The sequence below is a fragment of the Pteronotus mesoamericanus genome, unplaced genomic scaffold, assembly GCF_021234165.1.
Source record: "Pteronotus mesoamericanus isolate MK-2021 breed Mesoamerican mustached bat unplaced genomic scaffold, CSHL_Meso_final contig_56, whole genome shotgun sequence".
Classification (NCBI taxonomy): domain Eukaryota; kingdom Metazoa; phylum Chordata; class Mammalia; order Chiroptera; family Mormoopidae; genus Pteronotus; species Pteronotus mesoamericanus.
Genome location: NW_026555201.1, coordinates 29,901,201 through 29,922,667, shown reverse-complemented (window position 1 = coordinate 29,922,667; position 21,467 = coordinate 29,901,201). Strand labels below are relative to the sequence as shown.

The 21,467-nt window shown below is 34.5% G+C and overlaps 1 pseudogene; it reads right to left on the bottom strand.

The window, feature by feature from the left end:
- Positions 1-7,944: 7,944 nt before the first annotated feature.
- Positions 7,945-8,489, bottom strand: LOC129075750 (nucleoside diphosphate kinase 7-like; annotated as a pseudogene).
- Between the last annotated feature and the right edge of the window lie 12,978 nt (positions 8,490-21,467).

The window sequence follows — 21,467 nt, the reverse complement described above, 5'->3', positions numbered from 1 at the left end:
ATTAGGTGTTTTCTCTAACCGGACTTTGCTAAGAGTTTTTATCATAAATGGGTGCTGGATTTTATCACATGATTTTCTGCATCTATTGATATGATCATGTGACTTTTATCCTTCTTTTTTTTAATGTGGTGAATCACATTTATTGAATGTTGTACTAACCTTGCATTCCCCGAATTAATCCCCCTTGATCCTAGTGTATGATCTTTTTGATGCATTGCTGTATTCAGTTTGCTAGAATTTTGTTGAAGATTTTAGCATCTATGTTCATCAGTTATATTGGCCTATAATTTTTTTCTTTGTAGTGCCTTTATCTGGTTTTGGAATTAGGATAATGCTGGCCTAATAAAATGAATTTGGGAGTCTTCCCTCCTCTTGAATTTCATGAAATAGTTTTAGAAGCAGAGGTGTTAGTTCTTCTCGGAATGTTTGGTAAAATTCCCCTGGAAAGCCATCTGGTCCAGGGCTTTTGTTTGTTGAGAGTATTTGGATTACTGCTTCAATTTCAGTAAGTATAATCTGTCTATTCAGATTCTCTGATTCTTCCTGATTTAGTTTTGGAAGATTTATTTCTAGGTATTAATCCATTTTGCCCAGGTTGCACAGTTTATTGACATAAAAGTTTTAATAATATTTTCTTACAATCCACTGTATTTTTTTTTCTGTGTGAGTTGTTATTTCTCCTCTTTCATTTCTAATTTTATTTACTTGGGTGTTTTTTTTGGGGGGGGTTTCTTTGTCTTTGTGTGTGTGTGTGTGTGTGTGTGTGTGATGAATCTGGATAAAGGTTTGTCAATCTTATTTATCTTTAAAAAGATCCAGCTCTTGGATTCATTGATCTTTTGTATCATTTTTTAGATTCTATTTCATTTATTTCTGTTCTGCTCTTTGTTATTCCTTTCCTTCTACTCACTTTGGGTTTTCCTTGTTGTTCTTCTTTAAGTTCCTTTAAGAGTGAATTTATAGTGTTTATTTGAGCTTTTTCTTGTTTTTCTGAGGTAGGCCTGTAATGATATGACTTTGCCTCCTCGGCCTACTTTGCCTCCTAGGACTTCTTTCCCAGTGTCCCACAGATTTTAGATTGTTGTGTCCTCACTTTCATTTGTTTTGAGATATCTTTTGATTTCTTCCTCAACTTCATTGTTACCCACTCATTGCTTAATAACACGCTATTTAGCTTTCATATCTTTGAGTGTTTTCAGTGTTCTTCTTGTGATTGATTTCTAGTTTCATAACATTGTGGTCAGAGAGGATGTTTGAGATGATTTCAATCTTCTTAAATTTATTGAGACTTGTTTTGTGTCCTGACATGTGCAATATATCCTAGAAAATGTTCCATGTGAACTTGAAAATTATGTGTAGGCTGCTGCTTTGGGGTGAAATGCTCTGAAGACATCAGTTAAATCCATTTGATCTAGTGTGTCATTTAAGGCCTCTGTCTCCTTGCTGATTTTCTGTCTGGAAGATCTAACCATTGAAGTCAATGGTGTGTTAAAATTCCCAACTCTGCCTGTATTTCTGTTGATCTCTTCCTTTATGTCCATCAAGATTTGCTTTATGTATTTAGGTGCTCCTTTGTTGGGTGAGTAAATGTTTGCTAAGGTTATATCCTCTTGTTTAATTGTTCCCTTTATCATTATGAAGTGACTTTTGTCTCTTACTATAAGCTTGGTTTTAAAGTCTATTTTATGGGATATAAGTACTGCTACCCCGGCTATTTTTTTCCTATTTGCATTAAATACCTTTTCCTATCCCTTTAATTTTAGTCTGTGTGTATCTTTCAATCTGAGATGGGTCTCTTGGAGACAGTGTGTGTGTGTGTGTGTGTGTGTGTGTGTGTGTGTGTGTGTGTGTACTGCCTGTGTGTATATGTCTTGTTTTTATCCATCAGCTATCCTATGTCTTTTCATTGGAGCATTTAGGGCATTTACATTTAAGGTGATTATTTATAGATATGTATGTAATGTCATTTTATTGTTAGACTGTTCTCCTCTGTTTTTCTTTTTCCTTTCTCTTTTCTTCTTCTTCTTAAAGCAAGCCCTTTAATATTTGTTGCAGTGCTGGTTTGGTGTTAACAAACTCATTTACCTTTTTAAAATTATAACCTTGCTGGGTGAAGTAGCCTTGATTGTAGGTCCTTGCTTTTTATCACCTTGAATATTTCAAGCCACTCTCTTCTGGCTTGAAATGTTTCTGTTAAGTAATCAGATGCCAGTCTAATTGGAGCTCCCTTGTAGGTAACTACCTGCTTTTCTCTTGTGGATTTTATGATTCTCTCCTTGTCTTTAAGCCTTGTCATTTTAATTATGATGTGTCTTGGTGTAGGCTTCTTTGGGTCTAAATAATTTGGGGTTCTCTGGGTTAGTATGTGTTTTTCCTTCACTAGATTAGGGAAGTTTTCAGTCATTATTTCTTCAAATAGGTTCTCAATCCTTTGCTCGTTCCCTTCTCCTTCTGGTATTCCCATGATGTGGATGTTGTTCCACTTCATGTTGTCCAAAATATTTCTTAAGCTCTCTTCATTTATTTATTTATTTTTCTTTATGTTGTTCTGCCTGGGTATTTTTTTCTATCTTGTCTTCCAAATCATTGATTCTATCCTCTGTTTCATCTAACCTATTGTTTATTCCTTCCAGAGTATTACTTACTTCAGATATTGCATTATTTCTGACTGGTTCTTTTTTTATGGTTTTTATGTCTTCTTTCATGCTTTTGAGTATACTTACAATCATTACTCTAAACTCTCTATCTGATAAATTGTTTGCCTCCATTTCATCTAGTTATTATACTGGAGAATTCTCTGGTTCTTTCATTTCAGGTCTGTTTCTTTGTCTTCTCATTTTGGCTACTTTTTTGTATTTTCCACCTTAGTAGTTAAACTAATCAGTTACTGGGTTTGATCAGTTGTTAAACTAATCAAACTGTGATCAGCATCCTATATTAAGCTCCACAGGGTGGGGCAGAGTAATCCCTGTGGGCAGGGGTCTTGCTTCTCCTTAGGCTGATGGCACTTGGAGATGATTGCTCTGCCTGAGAAGGATGGCTTTGCAGTATGGGAAATGACTCAGTACCGGAAGCCTGGCAACTGTTCCTTTGGTTCTCTCCCCACAGCCACCAACCCCAGACTCTCTTCAATTATCTCTGGTCCACTCTGCCTTCCCTGTGCCAGAGCCCAGGGTAAGTGGTTGCAAATGAAATTTTGGACAATGGCCCTTTAAGAGGTTCTCTGAGTCTACAGCTGTCTCTCCCTGGCAGACAGAAACCCTTCTGCTTTTCACAGCTGAATGTTATATGGGTTTCTGTCCATCTCGGATGCTGTACGCTGGGGAGGGAGACCAAATTGGGGTTTAGGCCCTACCCTTCTCAGGGGAGTTCCCCAGCCCTGGAAATATCCCTTTGGATCTTCAGCTGCCACCCAGGGGATCTCAGCCAGCCCTTTCGAGTCTCTGCACTCCCTACTGCCACGACTTGCGTGGAGGTCCCTGAGAGGGGTCAATGGAAGATTGAGAAAGAGACAACACAAACAGTTTAAGAAAAAGCAGGGGCCAGGTGGGGCATTGTCTTTGGATGGAGAGACAATGACCCTGAACACGGTTTCTGTGTTTATTTTATAGGGGTTGTTTAGATAAAGCTCAAGGGAGTTTTGCAGACTTAAGGGAATGCTGCGAGCATGGATTGTTCCGTTCCCAGGCTATCTACATGATAAAGCTTTCTTCTGCAGAGGTTGCAGTTGTATTCAGCTGAAGCTTGTGGTTATCTACCCCCGCCTCACCCTCCATGGGTTCCGGCTGCTGTCAGCTGCCAGCTTGCTCTGCCTTGCAGATGCAAGCAGTCAAGCGTGGCCTTGCCAAGTGCTTAACCTGGCTTTTGACGCCAGCCCTCACCGTCCTCCACACCCTACCAGTGAGGTGGTGGTGAAATGGTTTCTTCTGTCTGTTTGTGGTTATAAGGTTCTCTCCAGCTAGTATTCAGTTAGTTATTAAGGATGCTCTCTCTATAATTTGGTTATAATTCTGCCCCAGGATTGGTTCTGGGACAAGGTTAGTATAGCTTCCACTTATTCACAGCCATCTTGGATCTCACATCATATCCTTTAAATATCATACAAATTTTTTTCAGTTATACCCCACTGCAGCTGAAAAGAAAAATAAATTACTTCGGAATCCTAAATTGCTTTTAGCTGTTCAATTATTTAATCCTTAAAATGCAATGTTTAAAACAAAAGACAACTTTCCTTTGAAAATCATATCTTTACACTTAAGCTCAAAAGAATGACAGATTTTATTTAAATTGCATGTGTACATACTAGCTATATCAACAACCATAGTCATTTTTAACCATCAATAATTGATCAATTAATATTAAATCAAATCATGCTACAATCAAATAGATTTTTTAATCATGATAAAATTACTTTTAAAACAATGGAATGTTTCTGCATGTTTGTCTTTGTTTGTTTGGCTGATTTTTTTTTTTTTTTTTTAGCATGTCTCATTTGTATAGCCATGACCTTAGATTTACTATTTAAATTCAAAACAGAATAAAAGATTTGATGGATACTTTACCATGAGGATTTTAAAACTTGGTTCATAGAATTTCAGATTGTGAATGGATGCCTCAAAGGTGGAGGTAGGGGTTGACAGTAGGCTGACGTGGGAAAAAGAAACAATAAAAATGTGAGATCACTTAGGTAAGGTTTCACTCCTATTTCTGTATCATCAGCTATAACAACTCTAGGGAATGAGAAGCACATGTGTGTGATCAGCCATTATTTAACACAAGACCTTAAATGAAATCATTATGTTACTTCCTTCACTTTACATTGCATCATGATCTTTTTTTATTTTGCTCTACAGGCCTCTTATTTATTGAAAGTCTGAATCAAGATGTTTTTCCATATCTTAGTCATTCAGACATTGTTAGACCTTATGGTAATTTCTATGTTTCACTACTATAAATAATTCTGCGGTAAACATCTTTATGGTTATATTTTTTCTTATATGCTATATAATTTTCTTTGAATACCAAAATAGAGAAGTATAGGTAAAATTTAGGTACATACTTAAGGCTCTTGACACATATTGCCAAATTATCCCAAAATATTTTGGTAGTCACAGCTCACATATATAGACACAATAACATTATCACTTTGATTTATATTTCTTTGGTTTAGTTTTCATTTATTTTTGTTGAGATGTGATTGATATACAGCAAAAGTTACATGTTTTAGTTGTACAGTTTGCTCAATTTGATAAATCTGTACTGTGTGTAACCACAACTATAATCGATATAATATTTCCTTCACCATAAAACATCACCTTGATTACTTATGTACTGAGGGATATTCCACCTACTCTCAGCCCCTGCAAGCCACTGATTTGATTTTGTTACTATAATTTTGCTTCTTGAATAATAGCATAAATCAAAACATGGTTTATGAAACTATTTTGACTGGCTTCTTTCACTTAGCTTCAGGCTGAGAGCGTCATGTTTTGATGCATCATTAGCTTGTTTTGTTTTTGCTTACAAGTGTTCTAGTCTATGGAGGAACCACAATTTGCGTATTTATTTACCATTTGGATTTTGAATATTTCCAGTTTTTGGTGATTATGAATATAACTGTTATGATGATTCAGATACAAGTCTTTGTGTAGAGCTATGTTTTCAACACTTGTAAAAGTACCTTGTTTTGAAGTGGTTGGTTTATGTGTTAAGTATATATTTAACTATATACCCCACTGCACAACTGTTTTATGAAGTAGCAATACCATTTTCTATTTCCACTAATAATCTATGGGAACTGCAGATGCTTTTCATACTCACTAGTCATTTTTGTGTGTGTAATTTTAGCCAGTCTACTAGGTATGTAGTGATATCTCATTGTGATTTAAATTTGACTTTTCCTAATTATTAGTGTTATGATTCATTTTAAGATAATCTGGGGTTTTTTGGTTTTTTTTTTGTATACAATGTGTGAGAAGACAAGAGCTGAGGTTGTTTTATTTTTCTTCTCCGTAGCACAATTTGTTGAAAAGAGTATATTTTCTTGAACTACCTTGGAACATTCCATTTGTCAAAAATTAATTGACTGCAGACATATGGGTCTATTTAGGACTACTTATATTATTCCATCTATCAATATGTCTATCCTACCACTAAAACTACACTCTTAATTATTGAAACTTTACAGTAAGTCTAGAAATTTGGCTTTGTGTTTTCTCCAAACTTGTTATTTTGTTTCATAATTTGTTGGACTAACCCAGGGTCATTGTTTTTCCATATAAACTATAAAACCACCTTCCCATTACCTAAAAATAAACCTCATTAGGTTGTGATTAGTATTTTGAATCTATATATCAATTTGGGAAGAATTGATAATTTTACAATATTATGATTTCCAATCCACGAACAAAGTATATCTCTCAATTTATTTAGATCATTTAAAATTTCTCTCGTCAGTGTTTTCTATTTTCAGCATAAAATTATTGCACATATTACATTAGATAAATTAATCCCTAGGTATTTGATGTTTTCTTTTTATGCTATAAATTATGAAGATTTTTACATTTATTTCAATATCTAAGTGTTTAGTAGTAGTATATAAAAAATATCAATTTTTGTAAGTTGACCATGAATCCTGTGACCTTTCTAATCTCACTTACAATCTCTAGGAGATATTTTACAGATTCTTTGGGATTGTATTCATTTATGACCATGATGCCCTACAACTAATTACAGTCATGTTCCTTTCTTCCTAGTCTGTATAACTTTTAATATATTTATCTTGTCTTATCACATCACTATTCAGGTACAATAGATGCCCTTAATCAAATTAAAGATGTTCTGTTCTAATCTTAGATTGCTGAAACATTTTTTATTTTTAATATATGTTGAATTTTTTTTCAAATTCTTCTATTACATCTATTGGATAGTACATTTTTCTACTAGATGGTTTGATATAGCCAATTACAAGGATTGATTTCATATGGTTAATCAGCTTTGCATTTTAGAAATAAATGTCATTCATAGTGTATCATTATTTTTACATATTTCTAAATTAATTTGCTAATAATTTCTTACAGAATTTTGCATTTATGTTCATGTAAAAATATTGGCTCATGACAAGCTTTTTAAAATTATTTTGTAGTGCTCTATTTTAAGTTTGCTTTTCTCATAATGTTTTTGTCTGGTTTTGATAGCTGCAGGCCCCATAAAATGAGCTGAAAGTGTTCTTACATGATTTTCAAAACAATTTTTTATAAAATTGAAATATTTCTTGAAATATCGCATTGTGCCCCTTAGGTCTGAAATTTACTGTGGAGAAAGGCAATAGGCTACAAATTCAAATAACAATAGATAGCAGGCTATATGGTTGTCCCTTCTTCATGAGTGAGTTTTAATAGTTTGTACATTTCCAGAAATTTATCAATTTTATGTTATAAAATTTATTTTTGTTTATAATTTTCTGTTTTTACAACTTTAATCTATAGTTATGTTCTTTCTTGTATTCTTCATATTGGTAATTCTTGTCTGCCTTTAATTTTCTTCTTCAGCATTCTACCTAAAGCTTTACTATTTTGAACTTCTGGAAGAACCAGTTTTTAGATTTATTAATGTTTTTCATTTATTTTATTTTTGCTCTTCATTATTTTCTTCCTTTTCGTTGCATATTTTTGTAGTTGTTACGGTGATGGCTTAGATTATTGATATGAGATTTTTTTAAATAAATCTTTATTTTGGACTTTATAAAAAGCAATGCAGTACCTCCTAGACTGGTGTTAAATGTTATCTACAGTGCAAACTCCATGTTCTAACATACGTAACAATTGCCAGGACTACAGTGCTCTTGTTGACCTTGTAATCAGTCCGGTTAAAACAATGGACAATAAAAGAATGAACACATTCCTCAGGTGCGTGATTTGCTCTAGTGTAAACGCCTCGGTCAGTGACTCCTGAGTGTCCACGCTGCTAGTTGTCCGGGATCTTGAAGAAATACTGAACCTCCAGCAGCCCATCCTCGGGGAGATCGGTGCAGTGAATGGCGTTGTGGATCTTCGTTTTCCCGAAGCTTGCTCTGAGTGTTCCAGGACGTAAGTGCTGCGCGATTTCAGGATCAGCAGGTCCACAGAACTCTCGAAATGTCTTTGCAGGGTTCGTTTGTTGAATCTCCATTGCTACGCAGGGGCCAGAATACATTTCTGTCACCATCCCGTTATACTCAGACACTACTCCTTTATAAACTTCATAGAACTCTTCAGCATTGACTCGGTCCATGTTGAACATCTGCATAGCTGAGATTTCAAAGCCTGCATCCCGGACGGCCACCAAGATCTTCCCCAGCAGCCCTTCACTGATGGCATGCGGCTTAATGATGCAACAGGTACAGCTGGTAAATTTAGCAGTGTTCGCCCACAGCCTCCACTCGAAGGATTTGAGATATTTCTAATGTAATCATTTGTTATGATTCTCTCCATATGCTGCTTTAGCTTCATCTCTTCAAATTATATTTTCATTTTTATCCATTGCATATATTTTGTAATTCCCTCCTTTAAATCATAGATTATTTCAAATTCTATTGTTTAAATTCAAACAGCTAGACACTTCTTAATTTTTTTCTATCAATATCTGTTTCAATTTCATTGTAACAGGTAAATTACTTTCATTTAATTCTTTTTAATATTTTGATGTTTGTTTTATGGACCATAATATGATCTATCTTGGTAGATATTCTTTGCAACAGAATGTGTATTCTGTTGCTTTGGGGCTGAGTGTTCTAAAAACATAAATTAAAGCAAATTGGTTGATAGTGTTTTTATTTTGTATTCTCTATATCCTTATTAATTTTCTGCCTTCATCTTTTATTACTGAGAAAGAAATTTTACAATGTCCAACTATAACAATTGATTTGTCTATTTCTCCTTTTAGGTTTGCCAGTTTCTGTTTTATATATTTTGGTGATCTGTAAGGTGAATAAATGCTTAGGATTGTTACGTCTTCTTGACAAATTGATTTATTTACCATCACAGTGCCACAAATTTCATAGGTTCTGGCAGGAAATATAAGAACCTGGGTCAGAGACAAAGCCATTTATTACTCACAGCACAGAAAATGGTATGAACTTCATGTTTGTATCAATTTCCCCCTTTTTTCTCCTAAATCTCTTGCGTGCAATGCAAAGATAAGTCCAGGTGGATAGTATACACAGAGTGGGTTTGTGCCCACTTAAGCAACCCGGAACTTAGAAAACCCTAGTCCTATAAAGATGATTGGTAGGAAACCTGCCCAACATTTTCCCTGGAGGACATTAGCTTTACTCTCTGGGACAGCGAACAAATCTGCCCTATGCCCTGGAGGTGAAGGGAGACACTAGATCTATTTCTCAAAGCTGTTTACTACACAAAAATCCTTTAAAAGAATTGTCCGTAAGAAAAGGTACCACAAGCTGTGAGGATATGTTAAAGACTCATGAAGAATTGTTTCCTAGCAATGTCTCTGTTTATGCCTGGAGATAAATTTCATTTTGTATTCTATTTTGTATTAATATAGCCACTCTCTCTTCCTTTTGATCAGTATTTGCTTGACACACAGCTTTCTATTCTTTTACTTTCAAACTACTGATATCTTGATATTCAAAGTAGGCTTTTGGTGGGAAGCATTTGGTCTTAATTTTTAACCCAGTCTGACACTCGCTGCCTTTCAGTTGAGGGGTTTAAACCATTTATGTAAAATATAATTATTAAAATGAATGAGTATAAACCTACTAACTTGCTATTATTTTGTATTTTTACCATCTGACTCTTTTAATTTTTTCTTTTTGTTATTTTTCTATGGTTTATAATATAGTCAACCTTCAAAATATATTATCCTACTTCAAAATATATTATTACACTTCATTTTATGACTATGCACTTTCATATCCTTACTTTCACCCAATTTATTTTTGTGCTACAATTACTTCTGTATATGTTAAAAACCTAATAATGCATGATTACTATTTTTTACTTAGATACTTAACCTTTATATCAATTTAAAATAACAAAGATTCTCTTATACTTATTTTAACTTTTATAATACCTGCAATTAATTATTTGTGTAAATTCAAATTTTATATGGCATTCTAAAATGCACGCTTTAACATTTCTCATAGTGCAGATATGTTAGCAATGAGTTCTTTTGTTTGTTTGAAAAAGTCTTTTTTCTTTTTCTGCTTGTCTTAAATTTAATTGACTTACTTCTCTGTTTTACTGAAGTAGAAGTTTTGGTTATTGTCTTCCTTATTTCTAATATATGATTTTAATGCTAACATCCCACAAATTTTTTTAATTTTATATATTTGTTTTTATTTGATTTTTAAAATTTCTGGAGACTTCTTTGTCCCATGTGTTACCTAGAAGAATGTTGATTAATTGTCCAGGGAAGGTGACCGTTTTCTGTTGCTTTTTAAATCTTAAGTGAAAGCAGAATTTTTGATTTAGCTATAATTTGTGTGTGTGTTCTTTTTCCTCCTTGAAAGGTTAAAGCTTGTTCGATATATTTCTTCACTACTCCATTTGTTTCATTGACCCTGAGACACACATTTTTTTTTCTAATTTTAACATTAAAATTAAGAAAGTCTTACAACTGATCAACAAGCATAGTTGATCAGACAATCTTGTTTATTATTATCTGAGTAAAGATGCAGTTGTCATTGCCTGAGCAAAGTCAAGCATTAGAAGTACTATTTTTACCAAAATTTTCAGAACAGTTGCCAGTGATTTTGGAAAACAAAACAAAGCCCACAATCTGAATATAAGACACTTAATACTTAATGTGGTGGGAGAAGGGAAAGTGATAAAACAGAGGTGTGTAGTAGTATTAAAAGCACAGTGATCTTACACAATTATAAGATGGCTTAAAAATTAAGCACATTAACTTTAATTTCCTATACAGACTCTCAAGAAATGCTACATGACCAATATTCTTTTGGTATAGGGGGTAAAGCCATGTGGTAAAATAGGGATACAAATGGCTCTGATTCAACAAGGGATTAAGAAGACTGTTCTAAATAGGAAGACATTTTAGGAACACCTTAACCAATATAATTTGATGATCTTTTCTTTGTATGTAGACACAAGACAAATATGATCAAAATTAATGTTTAAATAAGTCTAAAAAAACTTTTAGTATTTGAATTTATAAAGACTAAATGATAAGGCCTTGATTGGCTGAATTTTTATTTCTTAGCTGTACAGAGAACAAGGTACATCTTATAAGCAATGATGTGAGATTCACTACAATGCGGTCATTGATAATGTGGTCATATGTAGTAATTTTTAATAATTATTTCTATTCATGTTTGTGAACTCTTTCTTCTAAACAAAAATTTTTATTATGATTTCTGAATGTGTTAATTCCCTTATCCCTCATGTAAATATTTACTTAAATTCTTAAATATTTACTTTAACTCATTATCATCTCATTAACTCTCACAGACATTAACCAAAACCAGAGACCGTCAAAGCAGAAAAGGAGAAAGGAAGGGCGGGATAAAGGAAGGCTGGCATTTCTCCTTTAGGGAAGACCTCACCTTTTAGGCATTGCAGTAGAAATGAAATCTATCAACTATTCAAAGTTTTGTTTGACATCAAAGTATAAAAAATATAAAATTGAATATTATTGCTTTAGCAAAAACAACTTCATTATAAATTGCACTATGCTCCCAATGTGTGATAAAGAAGACTTTAATGCTAAGCATAAAATCTTTTGACACTATTGTCTCTTAGAATTATGGTCAATCTACACCTTTATTCTTGAAAAGAAAAATTCTCTTTCTAAACTTATCACAGTTAGTTATTTGACTTATTGTTACTTTTGTCACAGACTTTTAAATTCTAACAATGGAAAAGCGCTATTTGTATGGCCTTGTCAATGGAGCCAAAACTAATTTTGTTTCCAATTTCTGTCGCTTAACAGCTGAGTGGCTTTTGGCAAACCACCTAACCTCTCTGTTCCTATTTCTTCAACGGTAAGATGGAAATTAAAGTAATAATCATTGTATCAATGACTAACATATAGAATACTTCTTATTCTAATAAATGCTTTCTGTATATCATATTATTTAGTCTTCCCAAGAAGCCTATGGAGAAGGTGCTATTATTATCTACATTTTATAGATGAGATACTAACAAGATCACTACAGAATTAAATAAATAATATAATGTTTAGTGGAGAGAATTAGTATGCATTACAGCAATGATGATAAGTCAATGATGATGGCAGTAGTGATTTTGCTAACAATAAAAAAGATAAAGTTTTTATGTATTAACCTTATGCCATCATCATAGATGAATATGCTTTTAACTGTTAGAAATATAGCATCGACAGCCTATTTAATAAGCACTTATTGACACCCTTTTATGGCCAAATCCTGAAGGTATAAAGACTGAGGTACAATGCCATTTTCAAGGAGTCACTAAATTAGTAGGAAAGGAAAAAAATATGATCAAAAGAAGAAAATACAAATGGAAGGAGTGATGACAAACAAAAGAAGGAAATAAGGAAGAGAAAGTAAAGAGAGGATAGGACAAAAGAAAAGAAGGCAGGGTACTCTTGCAGGAAATACCGTTGGCTGTATTTAGATTGCACAATAGGAAGTATATTCCAGTCTTTAATACATGCCATGCATCAGCGCCCATATTTAGAAATCAGCTGCTGGGAAGACACGTGTAAACACAGCAGAGCATTATTCTTAAGGGTGTGTGGTGATGCATAGCCCTGTCAAACTGGAATCTGGCTTTATGCAAAATGACTGCTGGATCACTGGTCCTAATTTGGTATGCCATCTGTAAAAAACAAAAAAGCATTGTAGCACATGTGTGTACAATCAATATTATAAAATGATGATAACTTATAAAATCCAGTGAGAACAAGGTGTTGTTTTTTTTTTTTCATTCATGCTGTGACCACTTTTTGTTAAATATCTAAGGATTATGGAAAGGGCAGGGAGGGGTGGGGAGGGATATGGAGAGACAGACATGGGAGGGGATAAGGGGGCAGAAACATCATAGTAGCCTCCAGCTGCTTCAAATCCCTTCCTGAGAGGTTTGTTACAATTTTTATCAAGAAAAATAGGTGCATTCAATAGCTTTGGATCCATTTCGTGCCAATCCAGTTAATATGTCAAATATTCTGCTTTAAGCAAGAAGACAGAAAAGCTTTGCTGTACCACAAAGGGGCATCTTAATCCCATCACTCCTTTGTCACCCTCCAAGGAAATAGCATTATGTAAGCATCTGATTTGCATCAGGGGGCGCTTTGATTTCTGAGAAAGCTGTTTGCAATTCAATAAGCTCCATGCACAGTGTTGCCTTTCTTGTGATTCCTTATGGTGCACTTGATTATGATCATAATATATTTTTCCCCCAGTGGAGAACACTGAGGCAGTGCTGGGAAACCAAATTTTGTCTCTGGGCAAATTAAAGTATGTATGAAGATTGAAAGAGATAAACTTCATATTGCATGATCTCTGGCCTGGATTAAGAAAGTCTGCAAAAGGACACTAGGTCAGTTCAGGGAAGCCTGAACTGATAGTCGAGGAAAGAAGGTTGGGACAATTTGAAAAATGAGGGAGGAAGGAAACATGGGAAGAAGAAAAGAGGGAGGGGAGGGGAGAGAGAGAAAGAGACAGATAAACAGAGAGATAGAAAAGCAGAGACAGAGAAAACAGAGTAAAAATAGAAGGGATTGTTTGGGATGCTGGCTCATGGGGGAGAAAAGCAATTTTGCAATCCTTGAGAGGGTCAAAAGTTCATGTGAAATTCAAAAAATATCCATTTCCCTAATTCATTACTCTCAGCTTGTTGGGTATGCTTGTTACACTACAGGATCTTATAAAGCCTGGGATATTCTTTCCATTTCCCTTTCTGAATGGTTAAAGAGCAGCCACCTCCTTTATAGTCCTGTAAATCTTAATTATATTTCCATCTAGCTGAGTTGTTAAAAAGTTAATGATTTAGAGCTGATTCCTGATTTGGCTTGCTTTGACAGAAAACATTTGAAATTAAGGCATGGCTATGGGTCACTAACTTAGTCTTTCCAGGTGTGGTGGCCCGAGGTGTACTAAGTAACGTTCGGACACAGACTTCTCTGCAAATGTGATAGAAATAAATAGAGATACAGCTGATGTGGGGATCAGAGTTAGAGTTAGGACTTCAAGAAATAACAGAAACAATGGCTCTCAATGGCAAGGACCTTGAGAACAGGATCCATGAGTGTTTCCGCAATCACCACAGAAATTGGTTAGGGCAATGCACAGAAGAGATGCTCTGTGTTCATCATTACCCATAAAATAAAGTTTAAAAAAATAACAAAAAAAGAAAACACAAACTGATTGCCCTCATGCCTATAATGAAAATAATAGAAGGAGATTTCTAATCTCAAACTGCTTCAATTCACATAGGGGTGGCACAGGTAAAATGGCAGCAGAAACAAATATCTCTGATATGATGTCCTTATGTAACTTTTATGTTCCCATTTTGTTTCAAATGGCATGCAATATTTTAGAGTTAGGAAAATTATTATATAGAGTTTCTCAACTGTATTAACACTTTGAGCCAGATAATTATTTGTGGTGTGGGTGTTCTCTTGTGTATTATAGGATGATTAGTCATATCTTTGGCCTCTATACATTAGTTTCCAGCAACAACTCACCCCGGGTTATAACAACCAAAAATGTCTCCAGAATTGGAATGCCCCATGGTTGAGAACAACTGCTGAAGAACATTCATGTTCATTTTTTTTTTCTGATTACTCTTTGGATTTTTGCTGTATCAGCCTTTGTTATTTTATATGATATATGCAGTAAAAGTGGCAAATTATTGGACTTTCCTAGAAAACTATTCTCTCCTTCCACGGTAATGGACATACATGGCCTCTCCATCAGAGATTATGTATCCCATTACCCTTTGCAGGGAGATCTGGCCATTCCTGTGGCTGAGTTAAGTTACTGTTAGGGAAATAATTAGTGGCACTTCTAAGCATTGGCATTAAAATAAAGAGCAGACTGTTTTTTACTTTTCCTTTCCTTTTTACTATGGGCTGGAACATGAAAGGAGTGTCCAGCTTTGACAATGCAAGAACAGCAGCACCCTAAAGGGCAGGAAAACCAGAGGATGGAGTAACTTGAGCGTCAGATTCCCTGAAGTACTTTGTGGACCAGAACAGCTTCATCAGCCTCAACCACCCACCTTGAGACTCATATGTAAAAGATAAAAAACTTCTACTTTATTCAAGCCACTGGTGTTTATGTTCTCTTTGTTACAGAAAGCCTTTCAGATCTTATCTGTCAGAATCCTAACGTATTTAGAACTTATGTACAATTCCATGCAGGTGTGTATTTATGCACGTACACACATAGGATCAATGTGCAGGATTCTGGTTAAGCAAGATATTTAGAAAGAGAATAATATTTAAGTCAGTGCATATCCATATGCAAATATTTCTTAAAAAGCTATAGTATTCTAGATAATGGAGTAATTAATTTTGCCAGTGTGGTTTCTGGGCCTTAAATGATGAATAAGAGTTTGTCAGAAAGATTAATGAACTAATGAAAGATTGTTCTCTGGTTTCCCAGTTCTAAAGGCTCTCATCCAGAATGAGGTAGTGGCGGCTATGCAGACAGCAGCGCTGATCATCTGAGTCAAAGGGATGTTATCATTGAGTAAGGTCACTGAGCTGTTCTCCCACCTCACACCAGGATGATCACAAGACTTTGGAAAGTGACAGGAACATTAGCACAGACAACTAATTCACTTGAATACCAACTGTTTTGATTAAAAGAGCTCTATGTTTCTTTTGCAGTGTATAAAGAGTTTCTGAAAGGAACTTTAACAGAATCTGGTGGTGCTTTAAATGATTCATCTTTTTATGTAATCCTCCTCAATTGTCCACTGATCGGAACTGAACATCACTTGAGTTGCCCTCGCCTCTGAATTAAATGCTGCCTTCTAAAGCATAACATTGGTATCAAGGCAAATACACTAACATTTGAAAATATACTTATGAAAAACGTACATGATGGTTCAATAATTTTTCTTAAAATAAAATAACCTCAGACTGTCTCATGAAAGTCAATATGCATTATGATAGCTTATTTTCATTACTGAATATTAGCTATGTGAAAAAGCAATTGAGTTGTCCTGTAATTTTTTTTCTAGAAATCTGTATTCTCTTATATAAGAAAAGCAGTATCACATTTTTAAGGTGGGTCACAATTACATTTCAGTATAATGAATTTCAATATTCTTTATGCAATGATAAATAAGTGATACTTCCCATAAAACCATACCATATTTATCTTTTCAAATATAATTGGTATAATTCCAGTGAGCTATATACTCTAAACCTCTCTCATGTTTGAACTCACATAATGTTCTCATGAATCTTGCTGTCAATTTTCTTATTTATTATTTTCTTTGGCTGTGCACCACTGAGTCTCTTAAAAAATTAAGAGAACTTTGATCCCTCCAACTTAACAACATTTTTCTCTGTCATGTTTTCCTGTTTGATAGTTGCAATATATCTATCACTTCATTCAATCATTTCTTTTAGCAACAACTCCATAATGTTAAATCTTGCCTGTGAGGAAGCTGTGTGCTGCTGTTGCATCCACATTTTACTCCTCTGTGGCTACTGTAATGAAGCATGCACTCCAGAGAGTTTAATTATGAAAATATGTCACCAAATATTTTGTAAAAATGTAATTTTGAAAATCTGCTAAAATATTCAGTAAGCCCTTATAATGAAATTCTGATGCTAACTTCCCATATCTTTCACAGACTGCACGCGTTAAAGGAATAGTCCCTAAAAAGACTGCCTCGTGCCAGATATTAGCTACAGTTTAGTGGTGCACAGGCCAGCCACACTTTGATTAATTGGCTATCAATTTGGGCATTTTCACTATCCCCTCAAACTCAATAATTCACTGGAGTGATTCACGAACTTAGGAAAATGCCATTATACATATATATGATTGCACTTTTCTTATAGCAAATGCTTACAATTCTGAATCAGCCAGAAAGGGATACTACATTGGGTAAAACCGGGAGGGGTCCCAAATATGAAGCTTGTATGTCATCAGGACATGTCACCCTTTTGGCCCTTAGATGGATGATTACCAACCAGGGAAGCTCACCTGAGAGCTTCAGTGTTCAGAGATTTTATTGGGATGCCATTATGTGGTCATAATTGAGTGAATCATTGACCATGGGATTGAACTCAATTTCAGCTCCCACCCACTCCATAGAGATCAGAGGTCAGGCTGATATTACATGGTTCAAACCTCCAAACCTATAATCACATGACCAGTCTTTTTGCTATGGCCAGCACCTGTCTTGAGACAAATCATGAGCCACCTTATTTGCATAACTTCAAGTGTTGTCCCAGAAGCCCACCATGAAACACAAAGATACTCCTCTTATCACTCAAGAAATTTCAAGGATTTAGAATCTCTCCCTTAGGAACCTGGGACAAAGACCAAAACATTTATTACACAGCTGCCCTCCTTTAAAAACCCAACCCACTTTTACACATGCACATCACTGAAATATTCATTGAATTTAATGCTTTTTATCTACTGGTTTTTGTTTGTTTGTTTTTTCAGGAAGAAGAGCATAAGTACTCTTACTTTTTCAGGAAAAAGTAAGTTTGAAAATAAAAAGACCAAGAGTAGCGTGTATGTGTTAGGAGCAGTCTTGGGCAAAATTGTAACATACTTGAACATTAGCATATTAGAACTTGAAGGGATTGTGCATATTCTCTAATCTTATGTTATTTTTCTGCAGAAAAAAAATAGGTCAGGAGAATGAAGTGATTTGCCTAGGATAGAAAAGAAAAGTAACTCTCAAATAGAAATTAAAATTTTCTATTTCTTTCCAACATACCACACAAGCAGTTCTCTGGAGCCAGCCCCAAGTCTTCATTCAGGGCCCACACTTTGTAGTGTTTCCACTCTGTACTCTGTCTTTCCCATCACTTGAAAGACTTCATGATACTAAGCTCCCTCATTTCCCTGCTTTTCTTCTCTTCTACCTCTTCCTCTTTGTGCCTTTGCAACTTTAGTGGACCACAAAGTACACTACAAATTCTCTTCTCTACAAGGGCAGAAATGTGGTAATTAACTCATCTACAACTCTCCTAGATACCATGATACCTTAACTCCGTTTCTTAAATAAACCTTCTAGATTGGTGTTAATGAAGGGGATGTCAGAAAGGCAGCCCTCAACACTTCAGTGTACACAGATGGTTCTGTATGCCACAGAAGGCAGAATCTGAATTAAAAAAAAAGGTACTCTCACTTGCAGGTAGGGTTGTCAACTGGGTGTGCTGCTTACTGTGCTGGGAGAAAGATTCAGAATAATAGAGAAGTACCTGCTGACTGTCCTCTTACGGTGTATCTCCTGTTCTCCCACTGTAACCTTTGTAAAATGCAAATCCCGTCTGAAATGGCTGTCCATAGTCTTTTGTCCCCTAAATGTTATATACAGTGGCTTTCTTAATCTGGCTTCTGCCTGTCTTTCAGCCTAATCTCCAGCCACTCTAATTAACATCACTTGGTACCTCTTCAACAATATTATGCCATTCCATGTCTTCCACATGCTGTTCCCTAGCCTGGAATTCTCTCCTGCTAAGCCTCCCTGGCCTCTTTAATGCATAGGTAACTCCTTAAAAAAGCAGCACAAAAATGACCTTTCTTTGAATATTTTCCTAATGCTAAGATTGATTAAAGTGTCCCTGTCCTAGTCTCTTTAGCAATCTTTGAAAACCCCTGAGTTAGTAGTTTTTTTATGCTATAATGTTTATAATGAGTTATGTGACTCTTCCAAATGGACTGTGAACTCCCAAAGGCAAGGACCATGTGTTGCTGGATTTTGTATTCTCAGAACCTGGCACATTGCATAAGCTAAATTAGTATTTGATGAATGAATGCATGCATGAGCAATATATATCATTACTATCCTTATCCACCTTCATCTTTCCTGGAGAATTATAAAAAGATCTTTAAAATGTAGACATTTAGAAATAAGATCCACTTTAGGGTTTGAAAGAATCAGTAACTTCAGTAAAAGTGTGTGTGTGCATACGTGTGTTTGGTGTATAAAATCTCTCTCTCTCTCTAAATTCCTCAGTGTTCACAGTATGTTATTTTGAAACTTCATTTCTTATCATAAATTTCTTTCCAAGAGAATGTGTTATGATATTTGTTTTGAAATATAAACAGTACCATTTCAGGGTTGTGCTGAAAGGTAAATGTTAGAAATTGTCATTCTTTGAAGTGGTAAATATTTCAAAAGCACTGAAGGAATCATATCCCCAGCTGCATCCAAAATTGCCAGAGCCGCTGTTGTATTTCGAAAAAATACACGTGGAATTTTGGCAATATCTTTTACAAATATCAGGAGATTTTTTTTTTCCAACTTAAAGGCCAGTGTTTTCTCCTGGCTTCTGTTGTCAGGGTGTTGTCTTCTTACCTTAAGCCTATTTCCTAATTTGCTCAATTCCATCCAGTTCAAAGAATGTATAAACAAAAATCTAAGTTTATAACATTGCAAATTCACCAAAATGTAAGATAAGTATCTATTGACAAAGCTGTGGGACAGCAGGCCTCTTTCCTCTTCTAAAATTAACCGTTGTTACTTAGTCATCATTTCCATGGGCTAGAGCTCTTTGTTTAGATTTTTTTAAAAAATATATATATATAACCAATGGATGAGCTAGTTCAAGTGAATAAAGTGTTATGAAATACCTAGTGATATTTCTGGATAAATATTCCAAAAGTGATATTTCAATGACAAGAACTTATATTCAGACTGAGTATATTTTATGGTATGTGATGCTTTTACATGTAGACAAAGGAATAATAATTGATTTTTAAAATATAGATCATAAAAATTGACATTTCATAACATGACGGATGTAACTATTTGTGCCAACTATTCTTTATTTGCTTATCAGATGTTGGCATCAAAAGAGATTAATGATATTTGAGCTGTTTATCTCTGGAATGATATTTATATTGTTATTGTAGGTTCATAGTAGGTACTGCTTTTTAAAAGTTTGGGCTTGCAATTTTGTATATATATACAGATGCATATATATGCATCTGTAGAGATATATATGCATATATGTACATATATGGATCTGTATAGATATATATGTATATTATGTATATATGTAGGCATATATGTAGTTTCTATCTGTGGTTCCTATAATGATATTGGCAAAATTTACTTAGGCTATTGTAAATTAGCATAAGGGGAAAAATAAAGCATGCACAAATAATATTGCATTAAATATTCCACAGAATTAATGAAAGTTGAGAAACAGTGCTAGGTTACCTTAGATCTAAGAATCTAAGAGCAGTTCTATTTTCTTTGAATTAAGTAAGTAGAATTGTACCTTTTTTTTTCCTTTTTTGGAAGGGCACATGTTAAAAGCAGGCTTAGCAGTACAATTTTGGCATGTTTTAGATATTTAGGAAATTAAACTAAAACATTATTTAAAATTCTTTTTCTTTTAAGATTGAAATCTCAAATTTTAGAATACTGTGGTTAATAGTCTTTTGGCTTAAATGTATGTAACTATGACAATTTAAGCACTAAACATATTATGTTGATGTAGAGAATCTATAGTCTTGAGAAAAGCTGTCAAAGCAAAACAGTATGTACTTTTAGATTTCTATTGTCATGTTTTGCTGTATGGCCTAGAAATTATAGTTTTCAAGGTGAGCTCACAAGCTCACTATAAAGGGTTACAAGTTTTCATTATAACCCTGATACTTGGGATGTATCTCCATAAATGCTGGTGAATCATCATTTTCTATTATATCCATTTTTTTTCTTGCTAACTAAATATTTACTATCTACATAGCCCATTAGAACAGTTGGGTAATGTATCTAATACAGTCATTAAAATTACTAAAATGTAGGTAATATTGGCTAGGTATAGCAATAATTTATTATTATTGAGAAAATACATTCTTTGGTTGTTTTTTTAATCAGTAAATCTTTTTGTTTTTCTAACTCATTCTTCCAGCTCTACTGTGGCAATTCAATGAAATAAGATGGAGGGAAGAGGATGTGTCCAGAGGGTACTTGAACAATGCATTTTCCTGGTTAAGTTGAAGGATCAAAGAGTTTAGAACAGACACTGGCTATTTTGCTGGACTTACAGTAACTTAATTCAAGTGTCTTGTTGATCCTAAAGGTGGACTCAAACAGTCTATAAAAGGCATTAAGCTCTAATAGTTCTGTGGGTTAGTGTTAGTAGAGTGTTTTGGTAAAAAGTCTTTTCTTCCTGTGAGTGTTCTGATATAAAAAAGTTACAGACCACACTGAGATTGTAGAGATTAAAGTTAGGAACACTGAGTTCTATCAGTGACTTGCTGTGTGGTCTCCAAGAAAGGTATTTAAACTTTCAGGGTTTTCACTTACCCA